We start from the raw sequence: 13,938 nt of genomic DNA on the forward strand, positions 1-13,938 counted from the left end.
CATGGGAAGCTAGCAATGCCTCCTTCCAGGGAAGGAGAGTGATGCTGCATCCACCGGCCTTTAAAACATTGTGTGTCGAGCACTTGCCAGTTGTCTTAAAAGAGGCTGTGCTGGGTGTTGGCCAAACTGTCATATGATCATATTTAGTTTTTGTCTGCATTTGCAGCAGCTTTTTTGAAAAAATATAATGGTAAGAACAGGAAACTTCATGCACAGGATAAATTTTGACATATCTACGACATAGGTGTATAATTGTGAAACGGTCACAGTTGAGTCAGAGAATCGGCCATTACCTCAAACACTTTCCCTCCATCCTGTGGTGATTCCTCTGAGGTTCCTACCCTGCTACAATTCCCCATGCTTGGAAAGAGGCCATGGATCAGCCTTCTGTTCCTGTAGATTGTTTTTGCATTTTCTAGAATTTTATGATAAGGGATCAGACCATATTTGCACTGTTTGGTTTCATTCACTGAGCATTTTTACTTCCAGAATTAGTTGTATCACAGGTATATACAATGTCCCCCTTTCATGGGGTCAGCGATGTCCCTTGTGTCACTGTATGTGTGTCATTCACTTGTGCTGGATGTGTGGCTTCTTTCCAGGTTTTTATTACGAATCTGCTGTGGACATTGTGTCTAAGTTTTTGTGTCCAGTCTACTTTATTTTCTCTTGGGAGAAATGTCAGGAGCAGAAGGACTGAATCATCTAGGATATATTTGCTTCACTGTTAAAGAAACCACCCAAGTGTCCTCCCAAGTGCACTGCTTTACATTCCTCCAAGCAAGGACAGGAGTGCTTATTGCTGCCAATCCCCACCATACACAGTCTGGTCAGTTCATTTTAATTTTAGCTTTTCTAGTCAGTGTTCATATAGTGCACTTCATTGTTTTAACTCATGTTTCCCCAACAACAAATGATTTTGAAGAGTTCTAATGTGCAGCTGCCATCGACATATTTTCTCTGGTGAAGAGCTAAACACGTTTGTTTCTTTTAACTTGGAGTATTTACTTTTCCAAATGCTGAGTCATCTGTTGTGTTTTAGGCACTCTTTACAGAGTATGGATACAAGTCCCTCAGTAGATGTGAGATTTGCAAATATCTGCGCTGGTTTGTGGCTTGTCTTTTCATCCTATTCAAATTTTCTTTTGCAAAGATGAATTCTCAATTTTGAAGTATAACTTATTATTTTTATTTTGATGGACTTTGTTTTTAGGGTTGTATTTGCCCAACTCAGTATCATAAATATTTTCTCTCAGAAGTTCTGCAGGTTTGAGTTTCACATTTAGGAGCATGACCCATTTTGGATTAATGAGGCTTCACTCACCAGGGGAGGACAGTGGCAATCCATTTGTCATCTTTTCAGTGCAGGTGCTGATGTGTACCTGTGCTATGGAAGTGTGGTTACTCCATCCCATTTGCTGGACACTCTGCAGAGGCTTGCCCTTTGCACTTTGTCAGTGATTAATTCACTGTTTATGTGCAGATCTGTTTGCAAACTACTTTATTCCAGCTATGTTTCCATCTATGAAGCAAATACCGCACTGCCTTACCAATAGTGGGTTTATAACAAGAAGGGATGGGAGAGAGGTGATGGGAGTGGAAATCAAGGATGTTGTATGTATGTATCAATAGCCAAATGAAGCCCATTGTTCTGTGTTGCTAATAGGCACTAAAAATACAACTGAAGTCAGACAGTATAAATACTAAAATCTTCTTCTAAGTTGTTTGGTTATTCTAGTTCATTTCCATTTCCATGTGAATTTTAGAATTAACTTGCCATTTTCTACAAAACACCTACTGAGATTTTAACTGAAATTGCAAGGAAGCTACTAATTCATTTGGAGAAATGAGTATTTTGAGGATGTATCTTCCAACCTGTCTTTCACTTATATAGGTCTTCTTAAATTCTCTGGACAGCATTTCACAGTGTTCATGGTGTAGGACTAAAGCATATGTTGCAAAAATTTGTTTCTAAATATTTTACATTTCTCATACCTTTGTAAATGGCATTGCTTTTAATTTCCATCTTTGACTGCTTAACATTTGATTTTGAACATTTACCTTGTGTCAGGCAACTTTTCTTGGCTCAGTTATTAGTTTTGATTCTTTTTAGGTAGATTCAGTACAGTGTCTTTACACAGGTTATCACACTGTCTGTAAACACAGGCACTTGGACTTCTGATTTTGAAATATGTGCATTCTTTCCACTGCTATGCTCCCTGGCAGCTTACAAGCACTGCAGACATGGTAGATACCCTCATGTTGGCTCTGATCCTCTATGGAAATAGTCTTTTATTACTAAGTACAGCGTTAGCTGTAAGCTTTTCTTAGATATGTCTTAGATCAAGAGTTCCCTTTTAGTTCTGGTTTTCTGCTGAGTTGCTTCTTTTTAAAGTCAGCCATGAATATTTTAATTTATCAAATGCTTTTTCTTTTATCAAGATGGTCATATTATCTTTTTGTATTCATTAATATATGAATCACCTTAATTGATATTGAAATGCTAAATAAATCTTGCATCCCTGAGATAAACCCCACTTGGTCATGAGGAATTACCCTTTAAGATTATAATTGGCTTCGGTTTGTAAAAAATGTGTTGAGGATCTTATTATGAGGCTGTGGTTCTGCAGTTTTCCTTTCTTGCACTTCGTGTATCTGGTTTGGTGTCCAAGAGATGCTGACCTCATAGAATTTGTTAAGGGTGGCATTGTTTTCCATTTCATTGGAAAAGTTTATACAGAAGTGGTGATGGTTCAGCCAGGTATGGTGGCACACGTCTATAATCCCAGCACTCAGGAGGCTGAAGCAGGAAGATTTGTGAGTTCAAGACCAGCCTGGGCTATGAACTGAGCTTAAGTCCAGCCTAAACTGCATAGTGAGACCCTGTCTTAAAAAGACTAAAAGAAAAGAAAAGAAAAAAATGAAAAAAGATAAGAAATAGTGATGTTTCTTCCTTAAAGGATTGGCCAGACTTGCCAGTGATGCAAACAAGGTCTGAAGTCTTCCTTGCAGGGATGTTTCAGGATACACTGAGACCCTTTAACAGATATGAGGCACCCAAGGTTGTCTCTACCGCTTTAGGAATTTGCATCCTCCTGGAAGTGGTCCTGTCTGGTCTCAGTGCTGACTATGTTGACACAAAGTTGTTCACAGTGTTCCCTGGCGCCCTTCTGCCCCTGCAGCTCAGGAGTGGAACTCCTGTCACTCTGGTTAGAAAGAATTTGTCTTTTTCTGTCTTGATCATTCTGGTTAGAAATTCCATCTCAAATAATCAGCCTTTAGTTTTGTTTATTTTTTCTTTTCTATATTTTTATTGTCAACATTTTGTGCTCGGATCTGAAATTGAGACAGAGAAACTTCTGGCTCTCCACTGTAGCTACTAGATGGACTTGGTTTAGCCAATAGCTGTCACCTCCTCCTCCCTTCCTTTCATCCGTCATGGACAGGGACGACCATGTCCTCTCTGGTTGCTTAGCAGCTGCTCTCCCCCTCCACCATGAGTGCAGCTGGGCTGTTGCTTGTGATGTCCTTCCCCCACTCCTGCCACTTCAACTGCCATGGCCACCTCTCTGAAGAAGTGCATGTCCTAATGTGGCTAAGGACCTAGTATTAACATTCCCAGTCTCCCCAAGCCCAATAAGTTGTGATGAGCACAGATAGCTTTCCTGAAGATTCCTCTGGTTTCAGTTTGGTCATTTTTTCCAGAAATATGATAGCTGTCAATCAAACAGATCCAGTCATGCTGCCTTCTCACTGAATCCCTGGTAAGACAGCTGGGCTGTTCTGAAACTCCATGCCTACTTGAACCAATCATAAATCTACACTTGAACCAATCAGCAGGCCTGAATTTGAACTAATCACCAGCCTGCAGCTGCTATATAAGCAACATTCCCCTCATACATCTCTAGTTAGTCCTGGAGGGCTCCCTCTGGAGTGCTGAGACCTGTGCTACTACTCATGTTCTATTAAAATAAACTGCCTTCTATGGACCTGTAAATCTGCTTGTGATGTATTTTTCAGGTAGGATGTGCCCGGAAGGTCATATAAATCTACTCTGTGTTCTTATCCTGAATAGTGTGGACAGAGCAGTTGCTTTAAAAGAAAGAGCAATAAATACTAGAGGCTGATAGCCTAGAAGAGCTCCAGAGACCAGCAGCCAACAAAGAGCATTGACAGCCAACAGAATCAATGAGCAGTGCCTGGCATAAGCTGGTATTAGACAGCAGCAGGGACCAGCACCCAGCAGAGCATCCTGGCTGCATCCAGCATTACCTGCAGTTGACTAGTGGCATCAGCACTGCCAGCAGAGCTGTACTTCGCCAATTCATGATTTCTATCTAATTGAGCACAGGAACCCCCACCTGACTGGTGGCAGTGTCCCCCAAAACTTATGTGCTTAAGGCTGGGCTCCCAGTGTACCAGAGGAGGAACTGTGGGAGTGCCTGGTTCATGAGGTCCCAGAGCTCATGGACAACTTACCATCAAAGGGTTCACAGCTTAGTGAGGCTCTGGGAGCCAATAGAAAGTGTAGCGCACAGCAGGTCTGGAGGAAGTAGGTCTCGAAGATTTGCCCTGAGTGTGTGTTTTGTACCCTCGACTCCTCTCTCTGTTGGGCTGGGCAAGTGGCCCCACCATTCTCTCTACCTTGTTCCACCACTGCAAGCCCAGAAACAATGGTCAGAACCTCTGAAACCAGGAGCTAAGGTAACCTCTCCTCCCTGCACTGATCTTTCAGGTCTGGTCATAGCAACAGAAGCTAACATGTCAGCCGAAATTTTACAATTGTGTTTATTAGTTATTGCTCTTCATTCCTTTGAGTAGAACCAGACTGAGTCTCAGATGATTTTCTTGTGCCTTAACATCCCTTCACACTTTCTCATTACAGATTTGTTACTGATAGATATATTTTTTTAGTGTCTTAAAAGTCTTTATTTTACTTTCCTTTTTGAAGAATCTTTTTTAAATCCAGGAATAGAATTCTAGATTGGCTGTTTCCTGTGCCTCTTTAACTACTTTTAGGAACTTGCCCTTGATGTGCTTTTGCTTGTGTTGTTGCTGGCAAGACATTTACAGTCTTTCTGTGTAGAATGTCTTTTCTTTTGACTATTTTGAAGATTTTTTTGTTGATTGCTGATTTTAAGAAGCTTGATTATGCATTATTGAAGTTTCCCTCAAGTTTTTTAACTTGAGATTCCTTGAAATTCTTGAATCAAATTTGGGAACGTTTTGGCCATTGTTTCTTCAACTGTGGTTTTCTGTTCTCCGGAGTCTCCGTGGGGCCTGTGGTTGCTCGGGAAGATGAGTGCGGGAGTTTTCCCAGGCATCTGGGGCTGCTTTGCTGTCTGTCTGTATTTTGGGTGGTCTCTACTGCTATCCCTTCAACTCCTGGGGTGCTCTTTGGTAGTAGCTAATCTGCTGTTAATTCTATCCAGTGTGTTTCCATCCCACACATTTTATTTTAATCTTAAAGCTTTCCTTTTACATTCTTTGGGCAAAATTAAAGCAGATATAGTTAGAGATAAAGGCAAACCCTTTTGGTTACTTCATCCTGTCCACCCCTGTGCACTGTAGGGATTTTTATTCAAGTGAGGGAATGTGGCCGTTCCCTTGAGAGCTGGGCTTGGTCACCCTCATCCTCTCAGATGGCTCTTCCCTGGCCTGGGCAGCCCTTCTGGAGATGTGGAGACTTAGTGGTGATTGGCAAGGACCTGAAGGCCCCACAGCTGCTCTCCCCATCCTCCTCGAGCATTGATGTCTTGGCCCCCACTCCCTAAGTCCACCCATGCCCAGGGAGCTGGTGAGCCCTCTCTAGCTCCCCTCAGTGATGTTCAAATGTTTTGTAGGCCAGCGGATGCAGGCTGTGATAGAGGATTATGGACTTATGAGCTATAGACAGGAATTCTTCATTCTCTAACTTGTGTTTGTAAGTGTGTCATACCCTGAATGAAATGCATGGTTCTGGTTAAGACAGGTGGAAAACATTGCTTGCTCTAGTGAATAAACACAATCAGGTTGCCTTAGGGTGAAGACTCTTCAGTGGCAAATCCAATGCCTTGCCCAAGGTTGCCAGCCTCTCCAGCTTTCAGGACATTCCCAGTTTTCCGGCCAAGAGTTCTGACCAGGGCTAGGCTGTGTGCTCTCACTAGGCTATCGCCTTAGGGACTCCTATGTGCTATCACTCAACACAGGGTTTTGTACCAAGAGTCCATTAACAGTGGTTTTATGGAATGTTGTCTCTCCCACAGAAATGACATCTATTTCCTGTACCTAACTGTGGAATCTCCTGTAAGGGTCCTGAGTCCTGGGCAGGTGAGTTAGAGGTACGGAAGGAGTGGGTAGGTGGCATCTTTTGGTCAGATAAACACTTCCACTTCCGATGCTTGTTACCTGCGTGTCCTTGGACAAGATGCCCAAATTTCCTTATATGAGAAAATAGCATATCTGCTAACTTTGAAGCTTACTTAGTTTCCATGAATGGAATGATAGGAAGTGACTTGGGTTTTCTGGAGAAAGCATTGGATAGAAATCCCGAGCTAAGGTCACTTCTGTGGTCTCTCTGGGACAAAGTTGTCTTGGAGGAGGCCTTGCTACACCCAGAACCCTGAGTTGGTGATGTGGCCACTGGTGGACTAACAGTGGGGTGAGTGAATTCTCCCGTGCACAGGTTTGCCAGAGACCTGCTTTTCACTCAGATCACACACACCAAAAAGTGATATGACAACAAAAGGCATGCAGAGACCTATGACTTTAGACCCTTCCTCTGGTTTAGGTGGACAGAGTACTGTGTTCTTTCTGGTCTTGTAGTACAGATGAATTGGCTGAAGCCACCTATCTTCCAAGTCTCCTTCCTTGACCTCTGAGAATGGACTTCTGGTCTACCTCCTGTAACCTGGTAAAAGGCTGCTGAGTCTGCTATCTGAGGGTGGTGGGGGTCAGTGGGCTAGAGTACCCTGGGCCACACTACAGCAAACCCAGCTGCTGTCAGCAGAAGTCAGTCCTGGGTCATAAAACCTGGTGACAGGGCAAATACTGTGATTTTCTGGGCTCTGGTTCTGAACAGTCCACAAGCTCTGCTTTAACTAACTTACTAAAAAGGAGCCAGGTTTGACGCAGAAGCATGTGAATATCACTCTGGAGAGAATCCAACAACTCGCTACTATTGTTCTTCAGCACTGGTTAAGTTATTTTAATCTCACAGAATGTCTTTAACCTTCCAAGACCAGCCAAGTGTGAAGCTCAAGGACAACTCAGGCAGACCACATTCTTGACAAGGTCGCAAGTACTTCCATGTCCCAGGCAGCCAGATGAAGCCACCAACCTGGGATGGGGGATGGCCGGGAATAGCAGAGATTGATTCTCTCAGTCCTGGAACTGAAATCTGGCCTCAAGGTGAACTCTGCCATGCAAGCCCTGGACTACAGGTTTCCTCCATCCTGGGCACACAGCTCAGTCTCTTTTCTGAGTCCTTTCTGGGGTGTCTGTGTTCTCTTCCCACAAGCACACAGTGCTATAAGAACAGCTAGAAACAGAAAAGCTGAGGGAGTCACTGCTTCCTCCCTTCTAACCCTAAGCAGTACCCAACAGTGCTCCTTGCTTCCATTACAGAGATACAAAATGAAATAACAAGAGCCCAAGAGACGTGTGCTCCGGGTGGCAGAGTATGGGTACTGAAGGAGACTCAGTGGGAGGTACCTAAAGCCAGGGGGCTCTGGCCTTTAAATTCTAAACCCCTGAGATATTGGCCTCTCTCCTCCCTTTTTCTCCTGTTCCTGTTGCTACCTTTCCTGTGATCTTCAATAAACCCATCTACTTGCTATGTAACACTGGGTGTACCTTTGGCAATTCTCTCTCCAAACACAGAACCTGGACTGTTACTGGCCCATTCACCTGGAACACTATTGCAGCAGTCTCCCCGCCTGGTGAGACCTCTGCCTCATTAGTGACATCTGGTGTGTGACATTGCTCCAGGCAAGCTGTTTTCTGAAGAGCTGGGCCCAGATGGGCTGGGCCAGCATCCTCCACATCTGCTGCCCAGGCTGAGGCTCTTCCTCTGTTTCAGAGGCGGGAAAGAGTGTAGCCTTTCAATTCTCACATCCTGGTCCTGTGCAGATGCGGAGTGGTGGGTTTCAAGGGGCTGCTAACTGGCAGTTAGTGAACGGAGCAAAGTGATCCCCAAGCACTTTCAGAAAGTGTGTGAGTCTGTGGCTGGCCAGCTGCAGAGGGCTCTGTGTCTTCTTTCTATTGACCACTTGTTCAAGTTCTTCTGTTTGTCACCAACCAAATCAAAGGAGGCCACATATTTGTGTTAAAAAGGATTTTTTTTAGCGGGGCGCAGGGATTGAACTCATGACCTCCCGTTTGCCAAGCAGGCACTTAATGCCTGCTGAGGTAAACCTCTAGCCCTAAAAAAGGATGTATTTAAAACTAGCTGTGAGGAGATGGAGGTGTCCATTTGCCTCAAATCATCATCTCCCCATTTAGAGGTGGGCAGGGGTCTCTTATAACAGAGGAGAGGTGAGCACAGGGAGAGAATGCAGACCTCTGCATTTGCTTTATCACTGCCAGCCATCTTCACCTCACACTTTACCTCACTCTTTCTTGTGGCACAGAAGGCAGGCTGCTGGCCTCCTAGGCCTGGCATCTGCATAGCCTGTCTCTGTTTGGGGCTAAAGACAGAAAGGGGCATGTTGCTGTGTGCTTAGCAGGAGCAAGTTTAGAGAACTTATTTATCTCTAAAAGGAGCAAATCCTAGCATTTGTAGTTCTATTTTGCAGTGCAATTATATGCCAAGGACATTCACCACGTATAACTGGAGCTTTGAAGTGAGCTTTGCTTGTGAGTCTCCTTTGCCTCTGTGTTGGAGGAATGCGGTGGATGAATCTGAAATCACATCAAGCAGCAAATAGAATAGCTCTGCTGACCTGATGTGGATTTTGAGGCTGCCCCAACACAACTTGGAGGGGCTCTCTGCCCCCACCCTAAGACTGGGCTGTTTCTAGAAGAACTGCAAAATCAGGGCTCTGTCCTGACCACTCTGTCCCTGGGACCCAGGTGAGTTGCGACAGAGCTGAGGTTGGACAAAAGAAACAGATAAGTAAAAGACAAAGAATACTGAAATTTTAAAATTGTAATTTTAAGTAAAACTGCAGCTTTAAGACACAAAAGTTACTCAAGCCCAGTCTAAAATGCTTTTGTGTCTTCTCAATACGAATAAGCCTGGGCTTTTCCCTTTTTTTTTTAAATTTTATTTAAGGAGAAAAAGAAAAAAAAAGCAGAGAAAGGGTACAAGTTATACAGATTTACAGAAAAAAATAAACAGTAGGAAATCACTAGTTAATGGATTACATTTTGTCATCTTAGAAATAATTGTTCAAGTTACAAAATTAAAGCTTATAAAGTGGACATTCCAACAGTGAGACTGCAAACAGTTCTGTTCAATGATCCAACAAAACTCAGTAATATCATTATCTATCTTATACACTTAAATGTACATGCAGTTATATCGTTTAGAGCACTTTCTTTTCCTCTCTTTTGTACAATGACAATTACACATTTTGGGTTTTGTTGCTCCCACAGTTCTTATTACTTTTTTGGAAGAGAGTAGAACCAAGTGTGACATAACAGAACAGTCAGTCAAATCAAAAGGGTGGACGTAATAGATAATGTAAAAGCATAATACTAGGTGATCAACAATGGTTACCATAATGCCTCCCGCTATCTCTAATAGAATTGCCTATATCATCAGTTATAATAAAATTGAACAAAACAGTGAAGAACAAAACCAACAAAACCAAAACATTGGAGACATTATAGGTATTCAAAAGTAGATAATCGTCAACCAGAATGGGCGTCATAATGAATCCCACTATCTTCACAGCTGTTGCCTAAACTTTCGAACCTGGTACTATCAAGCAAAACAGAATAGAGGAACATCAGTCAAAACAAGATGGTGAGAGCAATACAGGGCTTTAAATCAAGATAATGGAAAGTCAAAGTGGGTTACTATAATATATCCTGCTATTTTTAAATTTATTTTTCCCTTAATTAAAAGGATAAAAAAGTAAATAATAAAATGAAGATTGAGATAAAAGAGGGCATAACAACAAAACAGTGCAGATCAAAACATAACCATTTAAGCAAAATAGTGTTTCACCACAAGATAATCCCGACATAAAAGTAGTTACCATAGTGTCTCTTTCCCTGAAATCTTTGAGTATAACTTCGTATATTGTAGCATCAAATATATCAAAACAATGTAAAACCATTCAAGAGAATGACAGTATTACAGGGTATTTAGAATCAACTAACAGAAAATGAACAATGGTGTCTGTATAATCTCCTTGTCTATAAAAGGTTTTGCTTATACTATCATATACAATAAAATCCAATAAGATACCACCTGTTTAGACCAATAGAGACAGAAGAACAAAATCTTGATGAGACTTGAAAACAAGATGATACTAAATCAGTATTATCTCTTAAGATGTCATTTTCTCCAAAATAGCTGTTCCTATCATCCAATCTTCTCTGCCTCATTTCTGTTGAGTTCTTTTTCTGTCGTTAGTTGTCAGTTTGTCTTCTTCATTTTGTTTTCTGCTCCACTCATTGTGGCCTCTCTGCTGCTACTTCTGGATTCTTCGTATTTTTCATTTTTAGAATATCTTGCAGTATTCTCTGTACAGTTGAATTGGTGGTTGCATATTCCCCTACTGCCTCTTTATCCTGGAAGCACCTTGTTTTTCCATCAATTTCCAGGGATAGTTGTGCAGGATATATCAATTTTGGCTGGAGATTATTATCTTTCAAAGCTTGAATTATTTCCCCCCACGCTCTTCGTGATTTGATGGTTTGTGCCGAGAAGTCTGCTGTAATTCTGATGGGTGTTCCCTTGTAAGTGATCTGTTCCTTGTCTCTGACGGCTTTTAGTATTCTGTTCTTGTATTGGATTTCTGGAATTTTAATTATTATATGCCTGGGTGTTGCTCTGTTTGGGTTGTAGGTGGCTGGGGTCCTGTATGCTTCATACAACTGAGTATCTTTACCTTTTGCTAAATTAGGAAAATTCTCCTGGATTATTTCTGTGAGTAGCTTTTGTAGTTCATTTGTTTGTGTCCCTACTTCTTCTTTTATGTTCTTAATTCTTAAGTTATAGGCCCTCTTATCATCTTCTAGTCTTTGTATTATTGCTGTTTGTTTCTTTGTTATTTTTAAGAAGTTTTTCATTTCATGCTCCCATATTACAAATCTGCCCTCCAATTCAGATAATCTGTCCTTAGTTTCTTTCAAGCTGTATGCCAGTTTTCAATAGACTTTTTAGTTTCCTGGTAATCTCTTTAAACCTGCTTCATGTATTCTATGCTTTCTCTATTTTCTCCATTAAACAATTCTCCCCTCTTTTTCTGTTCTTCCACTCCACCATCTGTTTTTTCTTGGATGGTGCTTAGCATTTCTCTAACTATTCTGCTTATGTCTAGCTTCAGGTCATTAATAACTTCATTCCAGTTATTTTGCCACCCTGCGCAGGCTCCAGCTTCCACGCTGAGGCTTTATCTGTTCCTGTTATAGCACCAAAGAACTTGTCTATGAGGCTCTCGAGATAGTGCTTTATATCTATTGGTGCTGTGTCTGCTGTTGCCTCTTTCTCAGGATTGGGGGCCGAGGACCCTTTCTTGTTGCTGCCTCTTCCCATATTCTTTGTTCCTTATATATGCAAGTGTATATAGGCGGCCCAGCTTCCTTCCCTGTCAGCCACAGTCTAATTGAATTGGGCCGGCTAGGTGTTCCCACCCATCGCAGGGCACCAGGAAGTTGCAGACCAGGCAGCCTATGTGGGGCCTGCTCCTCCAGGTCAATCTACCTTCAGGAGTTGGGACCTGGGCTGTGCTAGCCTACTGGGTCTCAGCCAGCAGCGTCTCGTGGGCTAGGCACTGCTCACCAATCCCGCTTGAGAGGGGGATTGGTGACTGAAGTCACTGCAGCGCCCTGTTCCTGCAAGTCTGCCCGGTCCCAGAATGTCCTCTGTTGGAGTCTCCTAGACCGTGTGGAAGAGTCCCAGTTTTCCCTCACTCACCGGAGGTGGATGCATGGCTCCTTGCCCGTCCCGCTCTCAACTCTGTTCACCGATTCCCGTTCTCAGAGCTTCCGCGCGTCTCTCTCCCTGCCAAACCTATTCAGACGCAATGGCAGCGGTGGGAAACCCAAATCGTGGCTTCCAATGGTCCGGGCTCCAACTTCTATGCTGAGGCTTTATCTGTTCCTGTTATAGCACCAGGATTGCATTCCCAGTTGGTTTCTCTCAGCCCAGTTTGTTCTTGGGTCACCGGGGCATATCTCCTCTTGCTTATGATTCCTTACTCAGCACCATTCCTGAATTCTAAGCTGGGTGTTTCAGAGAGCCTCTGTAGCTGCTGCTATCTGACTGCCATGTTCTCCCGGAAGTCTGCCGGCTTTTCCCTTTCACCTGCACACTGGCCTCTCTCACCTGTGAGCAGACTGCCCACCTCTCACCTGCAAGTTGAGCTTGTTCTCGAGGAAGTAGCACAGTAGTGCTACGTAAGTCTCAGCTTCAGGCACAAGTCAGTGGTTTGTACTTGGACACAGCTGCCAAAGGGGTACTGTGACAGATCTCCGGACACACATCCTGGATCTCTGCCTTTATGACACTCCAAGCCCCATGAATACACCAGCTCCAGACTAGCAGTGTTTCTCTTCTGAGGGGTAACTCTCTGTTTCTTTAGTGTGTGCTTTTAAATTTAATTTCTGCTTACTAAAACCCTTCTAGTGCCTCTTACTGAATCATTGTGAAAATTCTTTTTGCATGATGTGAATCAGGAGACCTACCCGCTAATTCTCAGCAGGGTTGGTCTAGATTCCTCCCCAGTCTTTTGATATAGATGTATAACTTCCAACCTGCTAGATGTCAATTATGCTGAGTTTGTGTCTCCTGAAATTGAAGAATAGATTCCAAAGGACAAAGAGGGTCAAGAGTAGGAAAGGTTTGATTTACACAGCAAAGTCATAATGTGGGTACAATGTGGGTCAAACTACAATCGACCTATAGGATTACAAGTATAACTTGTAATACTAGCTTAGCTAATATTGACCTACTAGGAAGCAGGTCACATAGCAAGGGTACATGGAAAGAACAAAGCCATGCTGGGAAGAGATGAATCCAAATTCTCTGGTCACTCACCTGGGCAACGGATGCCTAGCTGGACTTCCTGGTGTGGGTAGTGCTAATTATACTATAATTCCAAGTTACTGCTTATCCCTAAGGGAGGTATGTAGACCTGGTCCTTACATCTTTATCTTGAGGCCTGGGCTTCTTCAGATGCACCTCTAGCCACAATTCTGGTGCCTTTATTTTTTCTTATGGCTACCTTTCTGACTGCATATTAATTTCTATCTACCTTAGCAGCCTTAATAAGGCAGCCTTAAGTTGTGGGGCAGTAGGCACCTGGGACACTGGAGACATGGCAGAGAGAGGAAGCAGTGGAGCTCTGAGAGTAGGTGCCCCTGGAAGATGCCACAGCTGTCCCTTTCTGTGGGCGTATTTCTGAGTCCCATGTTTCAGAATGAAGCTTCCTGTGTCGCTAGATGATCGATGGCCAAGGGTATAACAGGATGCCAGCAGGTATGGGAGGGACCAAGCCCCAGAGAAACCAGACACTGGGACAACAGCTACTGTGGGATAACTGAGCAGTTGCACCAATGCTCCCTTGGGGATATGTTTGTCCCCAAGCCTTGAGATGAGCTCATTGCAGAAGCTGCACAATAGCCCAGACCCACCCCTTCCTCTGGGCCTTCATACCCTGGCCACTTCCTCCCAGGTTATTTTAAGCCAGTCCAGACAGCACTGTATTGTGTCCCTGAGCATTTTGGAAAGTATTTCAAAGATACGAACTCACCCTGCACGACCTCAAGTCTGTGTTTACAGCA

The 13,938-nt window shown here is 43.3% G+C and overlaps 1 protein-coding gene across 1 annotated transcript in view; it reads left to right on the forward strand.

The window, feature by feature from the left end:
* Nucleotides 1-13,938, forward strand: part of Tmem255b (transmembrane protein 255B) — a 70,675-nt gene that overhangs the window by 55,094 nt on the left and 1,643 nt on the right. The window contains exon 9 of the transcript XR_010046915.1: nucleotides 6,246-6,309. The gene's annotated coding sequence lies outside the window, so the exon portion shown is untranslated. The remainder of the gene's footprint in view (nucleotides 1-6,245; nucleotides 6,310-13,938) is intronic.

The sequence above is a fragment of the Cavia porcellus genome, unplaced genomic scaffold (assembly GCF_034190915.1).
Source record: "Cavia porcellus strain 051 isolate PalLab524CR breed Dunkin Hartley unplaced genomic scaffold, mCavPor4.1 scaffold_4, whole genome shotgun sequence".
Classification (NCBI taxonomy): domain Eukaryota; kingdom Metazoa; phylum Chordata; class Mammalia; order Rodentia; family Caviidae; genus Cavia; species Cavia porcellus.